This window comes from Schistocerca americana, chromosome 5 (genome assembly GCF_021461395.2).
Source record: "Schistocerca americana isolate TAMUIC-IGC-003095 chromosome 5, iqSchAmer2.1, whole genome shotgun sequence".
Taxonomy (NCBI): domain Eukaryota; kingdom Metazoa; phylum Arthropoda; class Insecta; order Orthoptera; family Acrididae; genus Schistocerca; species Schistocerca americana.
The window spans coordinates 271,798,999-271,824,270 of NC_060123.1; positions in this window are offsets into that span (position 1 = coordinate 271,798,999).

Below are 25,272 nucleotides of genomic sequence, written 5' to 3' on the forward strand. Positions count from 1 at the left end.
AAGCAGATGGCAGTTATAAGAGTCGAGCGACATGAAAGGGCAGCAGTGGTTGGGAAGGGAGTGAGACAGGGTTGCAGCCTATCCCCGATGTTATACAATCTGTATATTGAGCAAGCAGTAAAAGAAACAAAAGAAAAGTTCGGAGTAGGTATTAAAATCCATGGAGAAGAAATAAAAACATCGAGGTACGCCGATGACATTGTAATTCGGTCAGAGACAGCAAAGGACTTGCAAGAGCAGTTGAACGGAATGGACAGTGTCTTGAAAGTAGGGTATAAGATGAATATCAACAAAAGCAAAACGAGGATAATGGAATGTAGTCGAATTAAGTCGGGTGAAGCTGAGGGAATTAGATTAGGAAATGAGACGCTTAAAGTAGTAAAGGAGTTTTGCTATTTGGGGAGCAAAATAACTGACGATGGTCGAAATAGAGAGGATATAAAATGTAGCCTGGCAATGGCAAGGAAATCGTTTCTGAAGAAGAAAAATGTGTTAACATCGAGTATAGATTTAAATGTCAGGAAGTCGTTTCTGAAAGTATTTGTATGGAGTGTGGCCATGTGTGGAAGTGAAACGTGGACGATAAATTGCTTAGACAAGAAGAGAATAGAAGCTTTCGAAATGTGGTGCTACAGAAGAATGCTGAAGATTAGATTGGTAGATCGCATAACTAATGAGGAGTTATTGAACAGAATTGGGGAGAAGAGGAGCTTATGGCACAACTTGACTAGAAGAAGGGATCAGTTGGTAGGACATGTTCTGAGACATCGAGGGATCACCAATTTAGTATTGGAGGGCAGCGTGGAGGGTAAAAATTGAAGAGGGAGACCAAGAGATGAATACACTAAGGAGATTCAGAAGGATGTAGGCTGCAGTAGGTACTGGGAGATGAAGAAGCTTGCACAGGATAGAGTAGCACGGAGAGCTGCATCAAACCAGTCGCCGGACTGAAGACCACAACAACAACAACGCCTTACAATCCAGTATCTGATTTCGGAATTTCTGTCTGATCATGATGTAATCTAACTTGTAATTTTTCCGTATTGTAAGTAGGCTGTTTAGGTTTTTATGTTGGTACCGCCACCGCCACGTAGCGCTCTGTATGAAATCAGTGGATGTGCTGTGTGCAGTCTGAGGCTGGTTGGCATTGTTACAATAGTCGCTATTGTAGCGTTGGGCAGTTGGCTGTTAACAGCGCGTAGCGTTGCGCAGTTGGAAGTGAGCCGCCAGCAGTGGTGGATGTGGGGAGAGAGATGGCGGAGTTTTGAGAGCGGATGATGTGGACGTGTGTCCATCAGAGACAGTAAATTTGTAAGACTGGATGTCAGGATGTCATGAACTGATTATATATATATGTGTGTGTGTGTGTGTGTGTATGTATGACTTATGAACACTATTAAGGTAAATACTTTGTTCTTTATCAAAATTGCAGTAGTTGGAGTAAGGAAGATTTTTGTGAGGTAAGTGATTCATGAAAGGTGTAGGTTATTGTTAGTCAGGGCCATTCTTCTATAGGGATTTTTGAAAGTCAGATTGCGTTGCGCTATAAATATTGTGTGTCAGTTTAGTGTTGATCAGAATAAGTAAAGAGAGTAATGTCTGAGTACGTTCAGTTTTGCTCAACTCTTTGAAAAGCAAATAATGTAAGAGGTTTATCAGCACAGTAATTCATTAATTTTCCTAAGGGGACGTTTCAGTATCTTCCGCCGTTTTCCATGTATACCTCCTCCTCTTGTGATTCTTGAACAGAGTATTGGCTATTCGTAACTGAAACTTATACATAATTCCATTAGTCTTACTCCTCTCTTATTCCTACTACTAAGCCCATATCCTCCCGCAACCCTTTCTTCTGCTCTTTCCCCTACCATGCTTACCGAAACCGGCATCGACGAGAAAGGTTGTTTAAAATCGATCTGGGCTGAGAAGTTCACCTTCTCTTGAATAATTACAGATCGCCCCTTACCAATCAAGATCAGTAAACTAATGCATTTAGTAATGTTCCGCAGAACGTCTTGCCAGGCCCACTATTTACAAAATTGTAATTTTCTTAACTGATTTGTGAATAATTAAGATCATCACCAATAATGACAGTAAGAATGTGGATCTTATGAACTAGTGAACTCAGGGTTTCTCTAAGTTTGAGTTATATCCGGAAGTGAGTCTGGTGGTCAACAGAAGAATCCAGTCATAATTTTATGCCAACTTCTGATGCTAAATCTTGCTCATACAGTCTGATGTTCAGTTTCTATCTCGATGGATTTGAGCACCTTGTCTACTGCAACAAATACACGCCCTCCTTTTAACATTAGCCTATCTTTTTGATATCCGCTTCCATTTTTACAGAAGAATCTCTATGCTGCCAGTTTTGGGTTTTAACTTTTTGGTCGTAGCATTTGCGACTTTCATTGCTTTTTAGGAGTGCCTCAAATGCTGGCAGTTTTGCTGTTAATCACTAGGATTTGAATACTCTCGCACCTAGGGGTCATTACTTACTATTACACTTCCCAGTCCTGTACAGTTATCGTTCAGATGGAGAGAAGCCTAACAGAAACGGTTGTGTGCTCTCCACACAGGGTCAGTTACTTTGGTAGCGCACACCTGGCTCTTTAAGGGGGAGAGGTATTGCATTTCTCGACCCTATGGCGCAAGTCCAGGAAGTCGTTGCCTGGCTTATCGTTTAACGGGTAGAAGTTTGTGATTCATTCCTTTCACCCACACAGAATTAGGAGGGAAAGTGCTGCAAATTTCGAGCTTCACTGGAACTCCGTGAGCAAGGCTGGCCTTAACCTTCTCCCTCATTCGCTGAAACGATTCGAGCACGACGTCGGAGCCCAGAATACAGACAGCGTTTGTTCCAACGTGCGCCAGAATCTAGAGCTAGTTGCGCCCTTTCTCTCAATGGTGTGCAGGAATAGCCTCTTCAACATGTTGAATGAGGCACCGTGGCATATGTACTCAGTTCCCCAGTATTCCTTCCATTTTCTTGCTTCCGTTTCCGTAAGGGGTACCATATTTGAGCCGTGTATTTGAGCTAGCTACGGGCAATAGATCCTACCTCTTTGCGTTTGCTTCCTCTTCACACAGGACATAGTTGGTTTCCCAGCATGTGGAGTGAGTCTCACTGGCTCCGTTTCGGTTTCGATGAACGTCAGCATCTCTAACTTGCTGGTTAGGAGGATGGGTTTTAGACTGTTAAGTCACTCTGGCCCTGTCTCCCCCGACACGCCACTCACAGTCAAGTGGACAACTAGTGGTGGATGATGTGCTTCCTGTATTATACACGGCAGGGGACAGTTATCGAGGTACCTTTGGTATCTCTGGAAGACGACTAAAACGACTCTCGGAAGCCCTCTAAACATACTCATTCGCGTCGTCTTCCAATCGTTTCACGGCAGAGTGATTTCCAGCTGCTTGCGAATGTCAACTAACTAGTCTCGTAATCGAGAGTAGCATTCACAGTGGGTCTACATTGTGGCTGGTGTAATATTCTACAGAGCAATGAATAAAGAATTTTATAATAAGCTTTACTTATGGTGTCCTGAATACACATACAACATATGCATTGGCGAGACGTATTGCAGCACATCCACAGGCACCAGCGACCATCCAAAAACTGTCACCAGCGAAGGTGGAGCACTGCAACGTCGTACCCCAAGAATTACTTACCAGACTTGTGGTCAGCGTGGTTTGCTGTCCGTGGTGATCATGTCCCCTGTTAAGAACCACGCATCGTCTTTTGTAATGTCCACAAGACCATCATGAATCACGGTGACTTCAGTATAATTATCTCATTTTCTGGTCGTCTCACTGAATATTTATTTCAGTTACTCTGTGTACTATACTGTAGCAGTTCTTTCCATTATAGTCCAAGTCTGGCCGAGCTGTGTTACTTGACAGTGACAAATCAGGCGAAAGTTACTTCAGTTTCTTAAGTTTTTCATACCAAAGTATGTTTCGAAACTTTCGGAGGCCACAGAAGCAAGTGGAAGTCTTCCTGCAGTATTTTCTGAGCAGTTATTGTGCTCAAGCAAAGTTACACCTTATTCGTGTGCTGAATCGCTATTGTGCAATTGTTAGCAGAATTCACAAATAATAAACTTCAGAAGGGATACTAAAATAATTTACAAATGAGTCATAACATGTGCTGAGTCGATATACTGTGTGTAGTTACTCAACGAAAAGCCGGCCGCAATGGCCGAGCGGTTCTGGCGCTACGGTCTGGAACCGCGAGATCGCTACGGTCGCAGGTTCGAATCCTGCCTTGGGCGTGGATGTGTGTGATGTCCTTAGGTTAGTTAGGTTTAAGTAGTTCTAAGTTCTAGGTGACTGATGACCTCATAAGTTGAGTCCCATAGCGCTCAGAGCCATTTCAACCATTTTACTGAACGAAAATGGATGTTAATGTATACCCCAGTAAGTGTATGTTTAGACATGAGAGACAACAAAAATGTTTCTCGTTGAAGAACGGCGACAGAAATAAACGTTCCTGGTAGTCACTTCACAGCAACATATCTTCAAAAGAACGCTCCAGCGTTTCGATAAACATTCAATTCGAAACCGGTAACGGTGTTTCTTTAACGAAATAAACTAGAACCGAATTGTGGCCAGCTGCTCGTGTGTACTATCAACATTCTTTATTACATAACAGCCGTTCCTTAGTAAAGTTGTTACCTGAAAAATGCGAACAGTTAAATTTAGCAACTACATCATTAACACAGTCACAATAAAAAAAATTGTAATTTACTATAATGATACGAGTTATTCTTCTTCTAATTGTGTGTTGCGAAGCCAGATAACCAACAGGACATATGTGTAGCTTAATGAAATAAAAAGAGCAATAAACACAGTTCCCCTACACAGAGATGATAAAAGTCAAGGGATACCTTTTAATATCGTGTCCTTTTGCTCGACGTTGTGAAGCATCTCGCCATAGCATGGGCTCAACAAGGCGTTGGAAGTCCCCTGCAGAAATATCGTCATAGGGTCTTTATTGCTGTTAGTGCAGGATTTTATGCATGAACGGAGCACTAGATTAGTTCCCATAAACGTTAGTGAGTGACCATATCATTCGCTTAAATTGTCCAGAATATCTCTGAAAACAATCGCGAATAATTTTGGCCCGGTGACATGGCACATTATCATCCATAAACGTTCAATCCTTGTCTGGGAACATGAAGTCCGTGAAGGGCTACAAATGACCTCCAAGCAGCCGAACTATTTCGAGTCAATGATCGGTTCGGTTGGACCAGAGAACCTAGTCCATTACATGTAAATTCAGCCCACACCATTACGGAGACACCACCAGTTTGCGCAGAGCCTTGTTGAAAACGTGGATACACGGATTCGTGGGGTATGCTCCACACTCGAAACCTACCATCAGCTGCTACCAACTGAAACTGGGACTCATCTTATCAGGCCAGGGTTTTTCAGTCGTCTAAGGTGGAGCCGATATCATCATGAGGCCAAGAAAGACGCTGGAGGCGATGTCGTGCTATTAGCAGGCGATGCAGGCAGGTGATGTCGTGCCATTAGCAAGGCACTTGCGTCGGTCGTCTGTTGCCATTGCCAATTAAAACCAAATTTGTCCGCACTGTCCTAACGGATCCGTTTGTTATAGGTCCCACATTCGTTTCTGCGGATATTTCAAGCAGTGTTGTTTCTCTGTTAGCACTGACGAATCTACGCAAACGTCGCTGATCCTGGTCTCAAAGTGAAGGACGTGGTCCACTGCGTTATCCGTAGTGAGAGGTAGTGCTTGAAATTTTCTATTCTCGACACACTTTTGACACTGTGGGTCTTGGAATACTGAATATCCTGACCATTTCCGAAACAGAATGTCCCATGCGTCTGGCTCAAACTACCATTCCACGATCAAAGTCTGTTTATTCCCATCTTGCGACCATAATCTCGTCGGAGGACTTTCCACATGTGTCACCTTAGTACAAATGACAGTTCCGCCAATGCACTGCCATGTTACACCTTATGTATACGATGCTACCATCATCTATATACTTGGATATCGCTATCCCATAACTTATGTCGCAGTGTATTACGGTTAGTGAAGTTTAGTGCGTTACTAGTAGCTAAGATTAATTAGTAATTAAGCATTATGTAATAATAACAGTGTAAGGAGACGTAACTGCAACAGTCATACACACGGAGAATAAGATTGAGAATAAAGGGTGTTTCACTAGTTTGGTAGCAAACTAAGGCAACCACCGTTAAGTGTACAGTTTGCCTTTGTTTAATGTTATTGAGCTCTATTACATTTTTAACTACCTTCTCTCCAGCTGCTGTGTTCTACATCTACATCCATAATCCGGAAGCCACCTGATGGTGTGTGGCGGAGGGTACTTTGAATACCTCTTTCGGTTCTCCCTTCTATTCCAGTCTCGTATTGTTCGTGGAAAGAAAGTTTGTCTTTATGCCTCTGTGTGGGCTCTAATCTCTCTGATTTTATCCTCATGGTCTCTTCGCGAGATGTACGTAGGACTGAGCAATATACTGCTTGACTCCTCGGTGAAGGTATGTTCTCGAAACTTCAACAAAATCCCGTACCGAGCTACTGAGCGTCTCTAGAGCAGAGTCTTCCACTGGAGTTTATCTATCATTTCCGTAGAGCTTTCGCTATTACTAAATGATCCTGTAACGAAGCGCGCTGCTCTCCGATGTATCTTTTCCATCTCTTCTATCAATAATGTCTGGCACGGATCCCACACTGGTGAGCAATATTCAAGCAGTGGGCGAACAAGTGTACTGTAACCTATTTCCTTTGTTTTCGGATTGCATTTCCTTAGGATTCTTCCAATGAATCTCAGTCTGGCATCTACTTTACCGACGACCAACTTTATATGATCATTCCATTTTAAATCACTCCTAATGCCTACTCCCAGATAATTTATGGACTTAACTGCTTCCAGTTTCTGACCTGCTATATTGTAGCTAAATTGTAAAGGATCTTTCTTTCTGTGTATTCGCAGCACATTACACTTGTCTACATTGAGATTCAATTGCCATTCCCTGCACCATGCGTCAATTCGTTGCAGATCCTCCTGCATTTCAGTTCAATTATCCGTTGTTACAATCTCTCGATATACCACTGTATCATCCGCAAAAAGCCTCAGTCAACTTTCGATGTTATCCACAAGGTCATTTATGTATATTGTGAATAGCAACGGTCCTACGACACTCCCCTGCGGCACACCTGAAATCACTCTTACTTCGGAAGACTTCTCTCCATTGAGAATGACATGCTGCGTTGATAATCACTCTACCATCTTGAAGGCCAAACGGGATATAGTATTGATTATATTTTAGTCATTTGCGTGCCAAATCTGCTCTAATAATTTATATTGGCTTTCCTAACTTTTTCTTCAATCCTCATCCCAGCGGAAGGCTCCTCCCGGTGTCTGCTCTTTTTACTTTTATGTCTAGTTTCTGACGCGCGACGTTAATGTGCTGGTTGTCTGTGTATTCTTCCTCTTTTTCTGTTACCCAATACAGATGCAGGCTATTTAAACTCTGGTATCGGTCTAGTTTATTAGGTACAATACAATGATATTGGTCTTGTTTGTCAGTTGAAACAGGCAGTTTTGCTTCCAACATCTTCTTTCCACACTCATACATGGACCTTTTTAAAGTAGTAACTTCTGCAGTACTGTTGCAAAAGTTTGCAAATGTTGGCTAAGACTGCAATGTTACAGCATCCTCTACAGTACACGCAATCGTGGAGCGCAGCGCTTACCCGTTAACGTTTGCTGGCACTAGTTGTTCATGGTGTGCCTCCCCTTTCTATGTACACCTTTCACGGTGTGTAATGTTTTTCTGCATGTATCGTCTTTCGATTCAGAGCTGACACGGCACCGCTTAGTGAGAATTCACCATGGGCAGCGAACTCTCGTATCGCTTGTTCCTTGAAAATAGAATGATGTTCATCTCCCGAAATATCGGCAGTTCTCGATATCGTTACCGGCTGCGTTGCCGGAAGCTGCTTGAACATTCGATGCGCGGCGATAAGCTCAGATTTTGCAATAGTATTATTTGAAGCTCGGTTTAAAACTGTATGCTAATTTGATATGCACCGATGTGCTTTACAAAGGCTACATTGTTTTCAGTGTTCTTGAAATAATGATTTTCTCGCAACTGAATATTACGTAGAGCAGCGATACTATGGAAGACGAGAGAAGTGCTGTTTTGCAGCTGCACTGAAGCGCTGCTCTCTGAAGCAAAGAGCGGAGTCTCTTCCGCCCTTTCGCGCTGCTCGGCGCGCCGGCAGTGCCACATTAATTGCCGGAGTCAAGTTGGCGCTCTCGCGCCCCCGGGCCGCCATTAACGACTCATGAGGAGAATTAGAAGTCATTGGCTTCAAAGAAAGCGACGTTACACTTAACCTCTCGGCTGGCCGCCGGAAATATATGGCGAAATTATCCACTACCGGAGAGCGCTCTTTGCGTCGCGTAGAGGTTTGGAAGACTGCCACTGGGGCACAGGGCAACGCCAAATTGTTTAATGAGGCGAAATTATCATTTGCATGAATATTTAAAAGTCTCGGGAGTAATGGATGTCTGGCCTGGGCGAGGTCGCTCTCCAGTACAGCAGTTAAGCCCTGCCTCCACATACCTGCCATTAGATTTGGTAGTGTTCCGAAACAAAAGAGGACGGAAGATTAAAAGCTGTGCCGCGCTTTGTGTCATTATCATGAAGTTCCTGTCATAGAATCAGCAGGAGTTCAACGGAAGACCACTCATGCGCATAGAAGTTCGCTTCAGTCAGAAAAGTTAGGCGGGTGGATTACGTAACGCATTCTCAAGTGTACTATCTTCACTGATATGGGATCAGTTCGAACCTCTTTTCGACGAATAAAACCGAGTATATTATATTCTAAAACCCAGTACATTATACTAGACGGCAAATGTTCGACATATATGTAAGTAAGTTATTCCTAAGATTTACTTTCTTATATAGCGTTTCTAGAGAAGAGGTGTGGAGATCTTTTCTGAAAGTGAAGGGTAAACATCGTAGAGGGAGACCAAGAGATAAATACTCTAAGCATATTCAGAATGATATAGGTTGCAGTAGTTACTTCGAGATGAAGAAGCTTTCACAGGAAAGAGTAGCATGGAGGGCTGCTTCAAATTATTCTCTGGACTGAAGACAACAACAACAACAACAACAACAATAATGATGATGACTCATTGTAAAAATCTAGTTTGTAATGAATATAACTGTGAAATGTTCAAAGAATTCTTTTAAGATAGTTACCTTCCAGAGATGCAAAGCCGCTGAAAAATTTGAAAATAAAGGTTTCATTTATCTTATTCCTGCTATATCGCCTTTTTGTTCTGAGGAGCTGTACCCTAACAGGTGTAAGTTCGGTACTTGTATATATATATATATATATATATGATCAATAAAGGTTATTTCAATCTATCTACTGTGTTGGCTCCGTGTTTTATTCAAGCCACCACCTTGTATCCTAATCATTTATGTTGCTATTTGTAATGTTTCAGGGACAAAGCAGGCGAGGTCGGCCGTGGATTGTTCAGACACGAACGATAGGACTCTGTTGGTGTTCTTTCGTTAACAGTTTTCTTATTACGGAACAGAACACGTTGAGATATTTACTCCCTTCATTTTCGCCTAGTTACCTGTACGAAATATTTTAAAGGAAAAATTAGTCGAGCCTGATTGGATTCTATGTGCGAATAATAACGCCCGAAAACCTACTCACTGGCCTGATGTAATAAAAAATGATTAAAGAAGAAGATTGGCTCCACAAGGTAATTTGGCTAGCAAATATTAGAATTTATATATGCTGTGCTGCAGCGTGCAGTCTATGCACACGATAGTCATTCTAGGTGTGGGTTGCCTCCATGTCGCGGCTGTTCTGTTGTACTAAGTTACATAATTTGTTAGTATTAAGTTATCGCCGCACCTTTCAGAAACCTTTAACACTCATTACCAGGCAGGTGTACAGTGGCGCAAAGTTTAGTTGTAGTCCAGGAATGTTAACAGTAACTCAGGTCTACTTTGCATATTTGACCAATGTATCAGACAGGAGAAACAGCACCATTAGACAGATCACAGACACTGCTCTCGTCTAGTAGAAAATTCCGTTAGAAAATGCTGAAACACTTGGATATAACGCTCACTTTGTTATATGGATGGAAAAATCTCTTCAAATGTGTATAAATCGTACGTAATGCACTCGTTGTCACAAAAAGGAGCTGCATCCAGAAGGACCCGACCGGTCCACTGTAAACTAGGTGGGGAGCGTAGGTGGGACCGTGATGTTGTGCACTGAAGTTGATATTAGAAGGCCCTAAACGGCCGTGCCGGCCAGCAGACACCGGGTAGCGTCACTAGGGCGTCGCCTGAACACGCAGTATGACCAGGTGATACGTTTGACGAGTTCGATAAGTGCCTCATTATGGGCCTGCGGAAGGCTGCGTGGACCTATCGTCGTTCGCGCACCACACTGGACATACGGACATCACAATGGCCCAGAATTGGCGACGATAGATACAGGAAGCACGCATGCACGACATATAGGGTTTGGACACGTGCCACAAGGACGGAACACCGACGGACTAACCGCCACACGTGAACAGATGCGACGCTAACGATAACAGCCATTCAGTGGCCTTCTCTGCCTTCTGTGCAACATACCGTGAGCGCTAGTACGTCTGCAGGTGGTCGCATGATGCAGGTCTCACCGCACCCCAATCGTTATGGCGCCTGCTACTAATATACCCACAGACTCGCGCCCGACACGCCTCCTGCCAACAAAGACAGACGTGGAGCTCTGCAGACTGGCAACAAGTCATCTTCCGTGACGAGTCCTGCTTCCTGTGTTGGAGGTTACAAAAGGTCAGTGTCTCACCGTGGTGTGGGATACGTTATCCTATGGTGCCCATTCATCGTTAGTGTTTCTCGTTGGCTCGGTGACAGCTGCAGGGTACGTGTGTGAGGTCCTCCAAGCAGTGGGTCTGTAGTTCATGAATGCATACCGCCATACCCATTTCAACTATACAACTCAAGCCCCTGACACCCAGCTTTGCGCCTGTGTGTACTCAGTTCAATCACGCCCTGATGGAAACTGTGTTGGGTGCCATGGAGTGTCATCAGGACTCCATCTCTAACCATCAATCTGTAGGATGTGTATGCTCTGGAGGAAGCAGCATGGGATGGAATCTCAAAGGGCTACATTCCTCACTTGCCACACGTGTGGATGCTAACGTTCAAAACTATTGAGCCCTGACGCCATGTTAGCTCGAATGTTCCGTGACTTTGTAGCAAAACGCATGTTGGTCCTTACAAGTTGAAAGGGCAATCATTTTGTATGTAATCATTTTTTATGCGTATTACTGTATACATCTTTGCCAACAGCAGCTGCATTCCTCCTTGACCTCCTGGATACAGCTTTCTCTATGACGATGAGAGTAAATAACAGTGGTCGATTACAAGATCACAGGAAACTTATGAAGCCCGTCACATTTCGTTAAATTAATGGGAGTAATACTAAGAACTGTCACAGGCATGAATACGTAAAATGAGTATTTCGTAATGTGACCTGAGCATTTATACGTGTGCAGAGAGTTCTGGAAAAGGGCGGTCTGACTCAAGATGCTAGTTCAAAAATGTTTAGTGTCCGGCAAGAGGAGTCACCCTCGTTCTGCCAACGACCTTGTCAAAGGAGGGCGGAGGAGCGGACAGAGGGTGAGGGCTGTCTCTTGGCCTTCGGGTGGGAAACTGTCCCCAAGGGCGGAGAATCAGCAATGATCAATGGCATGAGAATGCAGAAGGCAATGGAAACCACGGCATTAAGACGCATAATATGTACTCACAGCACATGTGCCTGTAGTCAAGCCGGCCAGAGTGGCCGAGCGGTTCTAGGCGCTACAGTCTGGAACCGCGCGACCGCTACGGTCGCAGGTTCGAATCCTGCCTCGGGCATGGATGTGTGTGATGTCCTTAGGTTAGTTAGGTTTAAGTAGTTCTGAGTTCTAGGGGACTGATGACCACAGCAGTTAAGTCCCATAGTGCTCAGAGCCATTTGAACCTGTAGTCAAAAAGTGTCATGATGATCTCCCATTGGCAAATGATTCCGGAGTAGTCCACCATTCGGATCTCAGTCATAAGAAGAAGACTGAAGAACGAACGAAACGATGTCGTTCTAAGTGTCGGAGCGTGGACTATTGGAAGTTTGGACCTAGTAGGGAATCTAGATCTAAAATGGAATGCTGAGGATCAACCTTCATATGGTGGTGAAATTGAAAGAAGACGAATTCTGGTCGAGTGAGTATAGAGTAATATCAACAGCAACAGAAAATGGTATAAACATAGTACGATTCGTTGTGAACAGGAATGCAGGCCAAACAGTGAGTTACTGGGAACGGGAAACTGTCCAGTGACAAGACTGTTCTCATCAGAATCGACAGCAAATCAACACCGACATCGATAGTCCAGGTATATATGCTGACGTCGCTAGCGGAAGATGCATATATAGAGGAATTAAATGAGGATACTGAACGGGTAATTCAGTACGTAAAGGGAGATAAATATCTTATAGTCATGACGTACTGGTCTACGTTTATAGAGGAAGGTGTGAAAGAAAGGATAACGGGAGAATATGGGCTTGGTATTACGAATGAGATAGGTGTAAGATTAACTGAGTTTTACAATAAATTTCAGCTAGGGATAGCGAATACTCTGTTCGGGAATCACAAGAAGAGGATTTATACTTCGAAAAGGCTGGGAAATACGGGAAGATTTCGGAGTACATGGTGGCCAGGCAGAGATTCTCAAATCAGATAATGCATTGTAACGCGTACTCAAGAGCAGATATAGACTTAGATCACAATTTAGTAGTTATTAAGAGTGGGTTGAAGTTTAAGAGGCTAGTTAGTGCAGAGAACTGCGATACGGTAGGGGATGAGGAGATACGCTTGAAATTCTATGAGGCTGTAGATACTGTGATAAGGATTGGCTTAGTGGGTAGTTCAATTGAAATCGACGCCTCTAAAAAAGAGCATTCTTAGATGTTGGAAAGAAAAAAAAACATATGAAGAGCATGGAAACTAAGATGGAATGGCCGCATGGAAAATGTGAATAAATCGAAAAAGAAATGATTGTCGGAAGGTCTCAGTATACAGAATTATCAAACCAGCCGTCGGTGAATTGAAAAGTGAGGGTGGTAACATTAAGAATGCAAAGGCATTCCACTGTTAAGTACAGAGAAGAAATCTGATAGGTGGAAAGGGTACACTGAAGGGCAAAAACTTGTCTGGTGTCGGAATGGAAGAATAAATAGGAGTGGATATAGAAGAGACAGAGAATGCACTATTAGAACCAGAATGTAAAAGAGCTTAGGAAAACTTAACATAACGTAAGACAAAACGAATAGATAACATTCAATTTTTCTAAAATCGTTGGGGGAAGTGGCAACAAAATGACAATTCACCCTATTGTGTAGAATATGTCAGTCTGGTGATAGACCATCACAATTTCAGAAAAACATAATCCACACAATTTCGATTGTTGCAAAAGCTGACAAGTGCGAGAATTATGGCACAAAAAGCTTAACTCATGCATCCAAGTTGCTGACAAGAATAATACACAGAAGAATCTAAAAGAAAATTGAGGATGTGTTAGATAACGATACGTTTGGCTTCAGGAAAAGTAAAGGCACCAGAGAGGCAGTTCTGACGTTATCGTTAATAATGGCAGCAAGACTAAAGAAAACTGAAGTCACTTTCATACAATTTGTTTACCTTCAAAAGCGTTCGACAATGTCAAATGGTGCAAGATGTTCGAAATACTGAGAAAAATAGGGATATTCTATATGGAAAAACGGGTAATGTACAGTAAGTTCACGAATCAAGAGGGAACAATAAGAGTGGAAGAACAACAACGAAATCTATGATTCAAAAGAAAAGAAAAAAAATTTAAAAATAAAATATAAAAATTTGAAATATGTGAGTTGTGCACATTTCACCTTTATCGGACTGAACTGTGCTGGGCACACTTTCATTGGTGTGTCTGAATATATTTTGAGAAATGGCAGCCCATTCTTCCTCAAGAGCCGCAGCCAGAGAAAGTTGGACGCTGGCTGGTGTCTTGAGCTAAGGCATTCCAAAGGTGTGCCATTGAATCCATGTCGGAACTGTGGCTGGCAAGTCCGTATGTCCACAAATCATTGCCTCACAAATGCACGTTTATGAAAGGGCGCACAGTGTTGCTGATACAATCACCGTCTGCGAATTGTTCCTCTACTATACACAGTACACAACGCTGCAAAATTTCTTCGTATCCTTACGCATTTAGCGTTTCTTTAAAGCGTGCTAATGGGACAGTACCCTAAACGCAATAAATACCACCATGTCGCAATATCAGCACCTCTGTACTCCAGTGTTGGCACTACACATGATTTCAGGTAAAGCTCTCTACCCTTTCTTCGTACCCTACATCTACCCGTCGTTGCAACTGGTTATAGAAAGATTCATCTCTCCAAATCACTCGTTTCCAGTCGTCGCTCCAGCTCCAGCCATCGCTCTTTAGACCACCTCAAAACACAGCTTAGCGCTGGCTACAGGAATGTATCGCCCTGTGAGGAGTTCTTTTTAACTCCCACGCAATAGTCATTGTACTAGCTAGATTGTTGGCAGCACTACGTAACTCTCGAGTGATTCCTTCCGCTAATTTCAAACTAATTTTTACAACAGCCCTACTGAGTGAGGTCGCGTAGTGGTTTGCGCATAGGACTCACTTTCGGGAGGCTATCCTGATTATGGTTTTCCATGATTTTCCCAAATCGCTTCAGCCAAATGCCGGGATGGTTCCTTTGAAAAGGGCACGGCCGACTTTGTTCTACATCCCTTTCTAAGCCGATCAGACTGATGACCTCGCTGTTTGGTCCACTCTCCCAAATCAGCCAACCAATCCACAACCGCCCTCTGCAGATTCGGCGGTCCCTGTCCGCCATTACACAAGGTCTACCAAATATTAGTTTATATTATAACTGCTACTTCTCGTTTCCACTTCACAGTCGCCAGCAGGCGACATGGACAACTTTATAAAGGATGACATGTTCCTGATGGACTTGTTACTCAGATGAGATCCAATGTCTAATTCACGTTCAATGTCGCTGACCTCTCCTGACCAACCCTGTTACTGCTCCTCTAACAACACAGTACTCCCACCTCCTTTAATAGTGGCGGATCCACCTCTCTTGACATCTATCGATCAGTTCCGCATTAGATAAGGGTATCCGGATACTTTGATTATATAGTGTACATGTAAGTGTAGAGTATTATGTGAGTATTGTATATTAAAACAGGGACCTAGAGATGACGGAGAGGCTTCCTCCCGCCGTGGCCATCAGTGGCTCACAACCCTGCAACAGGCTACAGCAGTCCACCCGCCCCACCGCCTCTGGGGACCGGCACATCTTCCCGCTCGGGAAGCAGGGCGTTAGACGGGCGGCTAGCCGGTCGGGCTTAGTTGTAGACTTACATAGCGCATTCTGTACTCCAGTTGTGAGGTAAATATTTATGGCCATACCAACCAAATTTCCTCCACAATGTCCACCAAACTGACGCATTGCCTGACATTAAAGGAGATGTACTTTCCACCATTTGTTTGTAAACGTATGAAATAGATACTTGAGTTCTCAAAATGAAAGTACTCTGATTTATTTGTTTCTAGCCATTTTATGCAAGGATATTTAGGCCGAATATCTTGATAAACATTTATTATTATCGCATTGCCTGGATGTGTTACCTGAAAGTAACGAAAATTTAGATAAATGGGTAAACACAAAATAAATGTATTTGGCAGGATACAAGTGTGAAATACAATAATTACGTTTACTGAGCTGTTCTATTGCTCGACATCGCTAGCAATTGAATCCAAATAATAAGTGATAAACTGTGAAGGTAATGACAATGTTCGGGAATTAGGAAACTACAATGCGACTGCAAACTGAAATTACGTATGAAACACACGTATTACGCATGCTTCGCTAAAGAGTATAGGGTGGGCTAACTGGTGGGCTCGAGGGTATTCAGTAAATACAGGCTCGTGTAGTCATCTGGCTGTTCAGCTGGCGAGACAATCTAACAAAAATCAGTTTTATGTAGAAAGCAACCAAAATTGCAAGAATCAGTATTTTTATTTAATTGATGACTAGTTTCGGGTTACGTGATCCCATTTTCAAATAATTCAGACAGACAAAAAGGCATATTCCAGAATAGCATGCAAACCTATGTTAAGATTGTACAAAGACCTGAATCTAAATCAAGTTTTTCAATGACCACTGGTAGGACAAACATAAGAATTTGAAAATTGTCATCTTTTAATTAACAAAAAACTGATGCTTGCAACTTTTGCTGATTTCTACGTAAAACTGGTTAACACAAGTTGCTCTCCCGCTGTGGTTAATTTGACTTGCAACATATTCAATAAATGCCTTAAACCATATCCATATTAGGTGTTGTATCTCTTCTCTATACCTTTAAGCTGAAGTCGCTTCCTCGCCTCCGTCTGTATCTGCAGGCTAATCTAAGGAATTACTGTAGGAGTTTTGATCCGGCTTTCTCTAATAAACACTCACTTTCGGGAGGTCGACGGTTCAAACCCACGTCCGACTATGCTGATTAAGGTTTTCCATGATTTTCCCAAATCGCTTCAGCCCAATGCCTGCTGAAGTGTTCAATAGTAAGAGCGTTTGGCTAGAAACTGATCGAAAATCGACGAGCTCAGTCTTTTTTTTTTTTTTTTTTTTTTTTTTTTTTTTGCATTCTGACTCTTTTTACCTCTCAGTGGTGTGAAGATTTGCTAGAAACGAAACATGGCTCGGATTCCATGTTGCACGGCAGCTTCCATTTTCATTGTTTAATAACTGGTTAGGGTAGGGATTGGCAAGTCACATACTTATAAGTGACATCCTACTGATTGCAATCGTTTCAGAACAACTGCACAGGGAAATCATGCGAGTCGAAAACTTGTGGTTTTCAGTTATTTATGCATGGAGTAAAACACAACATTGGGTGTAGCTTTACTTTGTTTATGTAAAGAAAATTTTGCAGCAGATCATCAAATGACTCAGCTTTGAGCTTCCTGCTTTTCTTGAGTCAAACATACATGCGAAGACGCGATCCTCTGCGGGGGGGGGGGGGGGGGGGGGGCGAAAGATATTGTTTCTTTGGAACAGTTTCAAAATATACAGAGAACTGGTAAGCGAATCTCCACTGTTAAAATAGAGATTTAGGCCCTTTAAAAATCATGAAGACATGAACTCTGTCTTCTTGAATGGAATTCAGAAATTTCTAGCGTATTAATACAGAAGACTTCGAAACACTTCTGCAGATGATTGAAGGATTCATTTTGGAATATGACGACAATTTCAGACTGCAAGTTTCAGTTTCCCTCATATTACCAGTCACACCCGAACTCTTAATGCAATGGAAAGTATTCGAACAACGAGCAGTGAGTTACTCAGATTTGAAGTATCATCATGAGTATGAGCAATAACGGGAAGGTAACCACCTCATGATCAGCTTATGATGTGAAACTCACAATTTTAAATTATTAAATTTTTTTTACCAATAGTTTCTCTGCAGCTGTTTGAGAACAGTTGCCCAGTTAGCTTCAAGTAAAACCTTTTCCGTAAAAGTACTGCAGCAACTTTGCTTCGTTTCACACAGTGCTTTGTTTCAGCAGTGCAGCAGATGACTCGTCACTCAGCTTTCTACTTTCCTTGAATCGAGCCTACATATGGACCCGGTTGTCTGCGTAGCACAGCGAAGAAGTCTGCCATGAAACGTCCATGAGAAACTACTGCGGCAGTGGATCTCGACAACGCATCGCAGTGCGTACTAAGCTTCACAACTGAGTGCTGAACCACGAGCTAAACATGTAAATCACTCATGCTTTTTCTTATTGTTTTTATTTGTGCCACGTTAGTCAGCCTTCGGTACATACTGAACCACTTACACAAACACCCATGATTCGAATACATTGTTTACATCGGTTGTAGGCGTATTACTTTCATCACGATGTGCTCCCATAACTGCCACGATATGTCACTCCAAACTCCAACTCAGTTGGAAAATATTATATTCATGTTTGCAGAAAACTTCCCTGGAGTGAACTGCTTATATCGCATAAGCCATATGAAAGCGATGTATTCACACATTTAAAGTTATTCTCTGAATTCTATTTGTGGGCCCCCTAACAAATTGCACTACGGCAGTCAAGTCATTCAGCCGTAGATACTTACTGCTACCCGTGCAAAACCTGGCCCTGACACTAGTAAGTTATTTAAATGGATATGCCATTCAGGTCCTCAGTCTGTTGTTATTTGATCTACCATACGATTAGATCTGAGTTGATGGCTACCTGCTAATACACATGAAACTAATTAAATAAGACCAAGAAAGTGTAGGTAGCTAGTTATTTCTGCTTATAAATTAATATGGCGACATTAACTTCCCGAGTCTTTCTATTGCTCTATGTAGAAGGTTTGTCTTTTTTGCACTTAACTTGGGAAAGATTGTATTTACAGTAGGCGTGCGATTACCTGCGGCGAAGTGTATTTTATTGCATAATAAAAAAAGGATGTAGTAATGAGTACTTCAGTCGTTTGCATTACCATTTAGATGGGGGAGAGTGGGGTTGCTTAATCTCATTATGTCTCTCATAAGAGAATATTGCGGTTCACATACCTGCTCTGTTAAAAGAGGCGTGCCCATTGCTTTGCTCTGGTTGTACCGTAATGTTACTGGGATCTCACAAGCAGACATTACAGTTCTCTCTGTCTTCTTTCTGCAGTAGCAAATGGAGAGCGGTCTTGCCTGTTCTAAGGACACTCACTCTTAGTTGACATTTAATGCTAGGTCGGGTGCAAAGCTGGGATCTTGCGTAAACCTGATATGGTACTTCGTGGAAGAAATACGTAGCAGCCTTGGTTACATAATGTTAACGCCCTACTTAGAATGTTAATGAGACGTCTGTAATTGTCTAACGAAGATTGACGGGACACTAATATTGATACGAAGTACGAAATGAAGGAGTAGTAGATAAGCTGTGGCTAGAAATCTTTGGAAGACACGAGAAAAAGGAATCGGTTACTCACACATCTGCTATAGCAACCAGGAGTAGTTAACTCGGCGATGGTAGGACAAGGAGGTGGGGAAACTAGAAAAGGCAGACCGGTACTGGATTATGCAGAATATGTTACGGAAGATGTTTTTGTAGTAGCGCGTAAAAGTAAAAAGTTTGGCACAAAATGAGAAGAGGAGCAGGATGGCATCAAATTGGGAAAATGGCTGATGACATAAAAATAAATCAGATTTCAAGAGGGAGTGATTCTTAACATTACAATTGTGAATTACAGCAATCTGGGACGAAGAGTAGGTTCACAATGCAAAATCGTTATGTAAAACCGAGTGATTTGCCTCAATAGTTAGCACACTGGAGGCGCATTTGGAGGACGACGGTTCAAACCCGCGTCTGGCCATCCTGATTTTCCGTGATTTTCCTAAAACGCTTCAGGGAAATTCCAGGATGGTTCCTTTGAAAGAGCACGGCCGGCTGCCTTCCCCAGCCTTCCCTAATCTGATGGTACCAAATAACCTCGCACTTCGGATCTCTCCCCAAAATCAGTCAACGAACCAGCCAACCGACCGACCAGCCGTTAAGTGAAATTCAAAATCACGTAACATCTACGTAATCAGCAAGACAAAAGGTCTCTCGGAATAATTAAACCACGTTTGTAGTTACTGCGGGAAATCTTCAAGACAGAAGAAGTAAAATGTTCAAATGTGTGTGAATACCTAAGGGACCAAACTATTGAGGCCATCGATTCCTAGACTTTCACACTACTTAAACTAATATATGCTAAGAACAACACAAACACATCCATGCCCTACGGAGGACTCGAACCTCCGGTGGGACGGGCCGGAGGAAGAAGTAAGATTAGAGGTTAATGTACCTTTCATAGTCAGTAGACACGGAGCAAAAACTCGGATGCTTGACAAACGGGGAAGGAAATCGGCTGTGTCCACTTCAGAGGACCCATCCCGGCACTTGCTTTAGGTGATTTACTTCCAACAAAAATCTTCAAGCTGAATCTACCAACATTTTTCAGTCCATCATTGCAGTAGTCATTAACAAACAACGGAAAATTTGACATGTTAGAAGCTGTAAAGGAAACGGAACAGGTAGTTAATGGGAGAACAATGGAGAGTTTTGGGAAAGCTTTGAAATGCTGATTTCAGCGAAGGGTACAATGAGCCCAATACCAGCTCGTAATTCATTGTATTTCCTAATAAGTGAGTATCCATATTTTAAAACAGTTTCCTCAAAAAGTAATTAAATGTTTCATCAGAAAAAGAGCATTTCAGATCATCTTTTCTACCATTCCCAGAGTGTAATAGCCATTTGTAGTTTAAACGTTGCGCAATAGTATCTGAAATCATCTTGAATAACAACCGCTTTGAAAGGAGATAAAATGCCGACTGTCAAGAGGTAAAAAACCGTCTCTGAAAAATAATTTCTTAACATCAAAATTAAATTTAAGAGTTGGGAAGTCTTTGCTGAAAGTATTTGAAGTATAGTCTTGTATGGAGGTGAAACGAGGCAGACGAACAGTTCAGCCAATAAGAGAAGACAAGCTACTGGAATGCAGTGCTACAGAATAATGTTGAAGATTAGATGGGTCGATCGTAATAATGAGGTTCTTTTATTTTTTCCTTATTAGGGGAACTTGTCTTCTCTCTAGTTTCATGCGGTCAGCCGCAGATTTCCCCCACCCCCCCCACCCCCCTCCCCACCCCCTGTGCCACTCTGCATCTCTGAGTACAATTTGCACCAACGTTGGACTTATTCCAGTCTCCGTCTTCCCTGTAGCTTTTTCCCTCTACAGCTTCCTCAAAAGCCAAGAAAGTTATCTTAGGGTATGTCCTATCATCCCGTCCCATTATCTTTCGGAATGTTTCGCAAATATTCCCCTCCACGACTGTTGTGAGGAGAACTTGATCTCTTACTTTATCAGCATCCTCGTGTAGCTCCAGATCATTAAGGCTTCGAGATACTACATTGAACTTCGGAGAAAATAAATATACTGTGCACTTCAAATAATGGATCATCAGTTTATTAACGGAGGGAAATTTGGGACGAAATATTATGTAGCACTGGCCGTTAAACTGTGTCTCCAGATTCTCAATCTGTAAGGAGCCTGTTTAGGTTTTTTTATTGGTAACGCCACGTAGCGCTCTGTATGAAAATCACTGACTATGCTGTGTGCACTCTGAGGCTGGTCGGCATTGTTGCAATAATAGCTATTGTAGTGTTGGGCAGTTGGCTGTTAATAGCGCGTAGCGTTGCGCAGTTGGAGGTGAGCCACCAGCAGTGGTGGATGTTGGGAAAGAGATGGCGGAGTTTTGAGAGCGGATGATCCGGACGTGTGTCCATCAGAGACAGTAAATTTGTAAGACTGGACGTCATGAACTGATATATACAGGGTGTTACAAAAAGGTACGGCGAAACTTTCAAGAAACATTCCTCACACACAAAGAAAGAAAAAATGTTATGTGGACATGTGTCTGAAAACGCTTACTTTCCATGTTAGAGCTAATTTTATTACTTCTCTTCAAATCACATTAATCATGGAACGGAAACACACAGCAACAGAACGTACCAGCGTGACTTCAAACATTTTGTTGCAGGAAATGTTCAAAATGTCCTCCGTTAGCGAGGATACATGCATCCACCCTCCGTCGCATGGAATCCCTGATGCGCTGATGCAGCCTGGAGAATGGCGTATTGTATCACAGCCGTCCACAATACGAGCACGAAGAGTCTCTACATTTGGTACCGGGGTTGCGTAGACAAGAGGTTTCAAATGCGCCCATAAATGAAAGTCAAGAGGGTTGAGGTCAGGAGAGCGTGGAGGCCATGGAATTGGTCCGCCTCTACCAATCCATCGGTCACCGAATCTGTTGTTGAGAAGAGTACGAACACTTCGACTGAAATGTGCAGGAGCCCCATCGTGCATGAACCACATGTTGTGTCGTACTTGTAAAGGCACATGTTCTAGCAGCACAGGTAGAGTATCCCGTATGAAATCATGATAACGTGCTCCATTGGGCGTAGGTGGGAGAACATCCGGCCCAATCAAAACATCACCAACAATGGCTGCCCAAACGTTCACAAAAAATCTGTGTTGATGACGTGATTGCATAATTGCGTGCGGAGTCTCGTCAGCCCACACATGTTAATCGTGAAAATTTACAATTTGATCACGTTGGAATGAAGCCTCATCCGTAAAGAGGACATTTGCACTGAAATGAGGATTGACACATTGTTGAATGAACCATTCGCAGAAGTATACCCGTGGAGACCAATCAGCTGCTGATAGTGCCTGCACACGCTGTACATGGTACGGAAGTAGCTGGTTCTCCCGTAGCACTCTCCATACAGTGACGTGGTCAACGTTACCTTGTACAGCAGCAACTTCTCTGACACTGACATTAGGGTTATCGTCAACTGCACGAAGAATTGCCTCGTCCATTGCAGGTGTCCTCGTCGTTCTAGGTCTTCCCCAGTCGCGAGTCATAGGCTGGACTGGAATGTTCCGTGCTCCCTAGGACGCCGATCAATTGCTTCGAACGTCTTCCTGTCGGGACACCTTCGTTCTGGAAATCTGTCTCGATACAAACGTACGGCGCCACGGCTATTGCCCCGTGCTAATCCATACATCAAATGGGCATCTGCCAACTCCGCATTTGTAAACATTGCACTGACTGCAAAACCACGTTCGTGATGAACACTAGCCTGTAGATGCTACGTACTGATGTGCTTGATGCTAGTACTGTAGAGCAATGAGTCGCATGTCAACACAAGCACCGAAGTCAACATTACCTTCCTTCAATTGGACCAACTGGCGGTGAATCGAGGAAGTACAGTACATATTGACGAACTAAAATGAGCTCTAACATGGAAATTAAGCGTTTCCGGACTCATGTCCACGTAACATCTTTTCTTTATTTGTGTGTGAGGAATATTTCCTGAAAGTTTGGCCGTACCTTTTTGTAACACCCTGTATAGTCACCATTCTACTCCTTCATGACTGACGCCCGAAAGAAATTTCATGAGGACAACAGAAAACACTGTACACCAGATGTGTTCACGAATGTCCGTGTGGAAGATGAGGTCTGAACATCACTGGATGATACCAGCGGAAAATATAGGTGCTGGCTTCAGTGAATAATAGCTCATGTGGGAAATACTGAACACGCTTACAACTGTGGCAGGAAGTTAAAACAATTTTCAGAAATCGGATTACCCCAAATGATGAACCCACTGTGACAATGGCGTTCAACAAACTACGGAGTACTTACTCCAATGTAGAACATGACCTGGAAGATGTAACATTTATGTCCTTAAGTCCGCAAGCTCTGATGCTTTTGTGATTGCGAAATATTGGGCTAAAATCGCTTACATTGTTGTCTTTGTCGTTACTTCTTCTGTTAAATATTAATTTAATGTGTACGAATGTAAACTATGATCCTAAGATATAAGATTCTCTTCAGTTTTCTTTGAAATTAGCAGTTAGGTTGCAAATGTTATTTTGTATATATTGTGCAATGAAGTTTCAGGCTTTGATACGAATAAGTTATAAACAGCATTACAGGCACGATGCCTCGTAGTATTAAACTTGCTAACAGTTGCAATAGCCCTGGCCTGGCGTAAACACAAATGCATCACTCCAGAGAGAATATAATAGAACGACTATTTTACAATAAATATTAACGGCTACTACACTGCCTGAAATAGAAACTGAAGCACGCACAAGATGAAGTCAAAACGAAAATTCACTTGTTGACAGGTTATATGATGTTATTGTACTGCTTACAAAATTGAGTCAAATTTACAAAGAACTTGGAAGTATGCGTCCACTTATCAGTGCGATGATTTATCGGTCTTGGCCTGTATGCATACTGTAATACGGTTGAGAAGGATGTCCTACAGCCTTTGAATCCTCCCATGAGGCAATGTGGCCCACGACTTTATTAAATGGTTCTTCATATCCTAGACTTGACAGATCTTGACGGTTACTGGAGTGTCTCAGTATCACGCAAACAGTTCATGGAGAGCCGTATGATGTGTGGACGAGCATTTTCATGACGAAGAAGAGCTCCACGATATTGTCGCACGAGAGGTGCAACATAAGGACGCAGAATGCCCGTTTTGTAGCGTTGTCCCATCAGATTTCCCTCAAGCACGACAGCTGCGACCTGAAATCATAACTGATGGCTCGCCACACCATGAACCAGGAGTAACACCACTGTGCCTTTCCAAAACATTGAAAGAAGTTGTAAGGTGGCAGAATAAATGAAGATCAGATTCGCACCTTACATGTGAGCTTTATAGATCGCAACGGGAATGTGGATATGACACCTAACTTAATTCGGGGATAATGAGCAAATTTGCCTAGCAGTATGTAATGCAAAATGGGATGAAATTCAATCGATGGTAATTAACACACCGTTCCCATAATGCATGTTTGAGCAGATGGTGAAACAAGCAGCGAGAGGCGTTTTAGTTTGTAATTCAGAGGGACGAGGGCAGAGGCAAGGCTGTGCTACAGGGGGTACCATGGAAACCACTTAGAAGGGTGTTCTAAGTGGAAAGTCAACGACCGACCAGGTGACATAGACGGGGAGAGCGAGTATAGCGGCCCATCTGAGCGAGGACAGGAAAGAAAGCTTTTAGAAAACTGTGTTTCGGAATTCCAAATGATTGCGAAACAAGACCAGTGACGCATTGTTGATCACGGGTCCAGCGAGTGGAACACGCGTAAGAGTGTCAATGTTTGCATTTAGGCGTCTGGAATGGGCACAAAATGTCCGATTGGCGGAAACGCGCTAGGAAGGAGAAAAGAGCCAAAGCTTTGAAGCAATTTAATGGTAGGGACCTTGCGATTGGAAGAGAGAGTTACCACAAAATGAGAGGATCGCTCCCATTGGTCGACAAAAACCGTGACGTGAAGTACGAAAGAACCCAGGTCGGGAGACAATTCGGCTATGAGTAACACAAGACGGAAATTTTCGTGGACTCTTCTCTGAACTGGCGCGAAGTGAAGAATGGAGAGGATAACGCTCTGTACAATGCAGAGGAATAATTTGTGTTAACACTGCGTTCACAGTAGCTGATATCCAGCTAGAAATTAGCTGTAGTATCGTTTAGGTCCAACTGTGGAGAACCAGC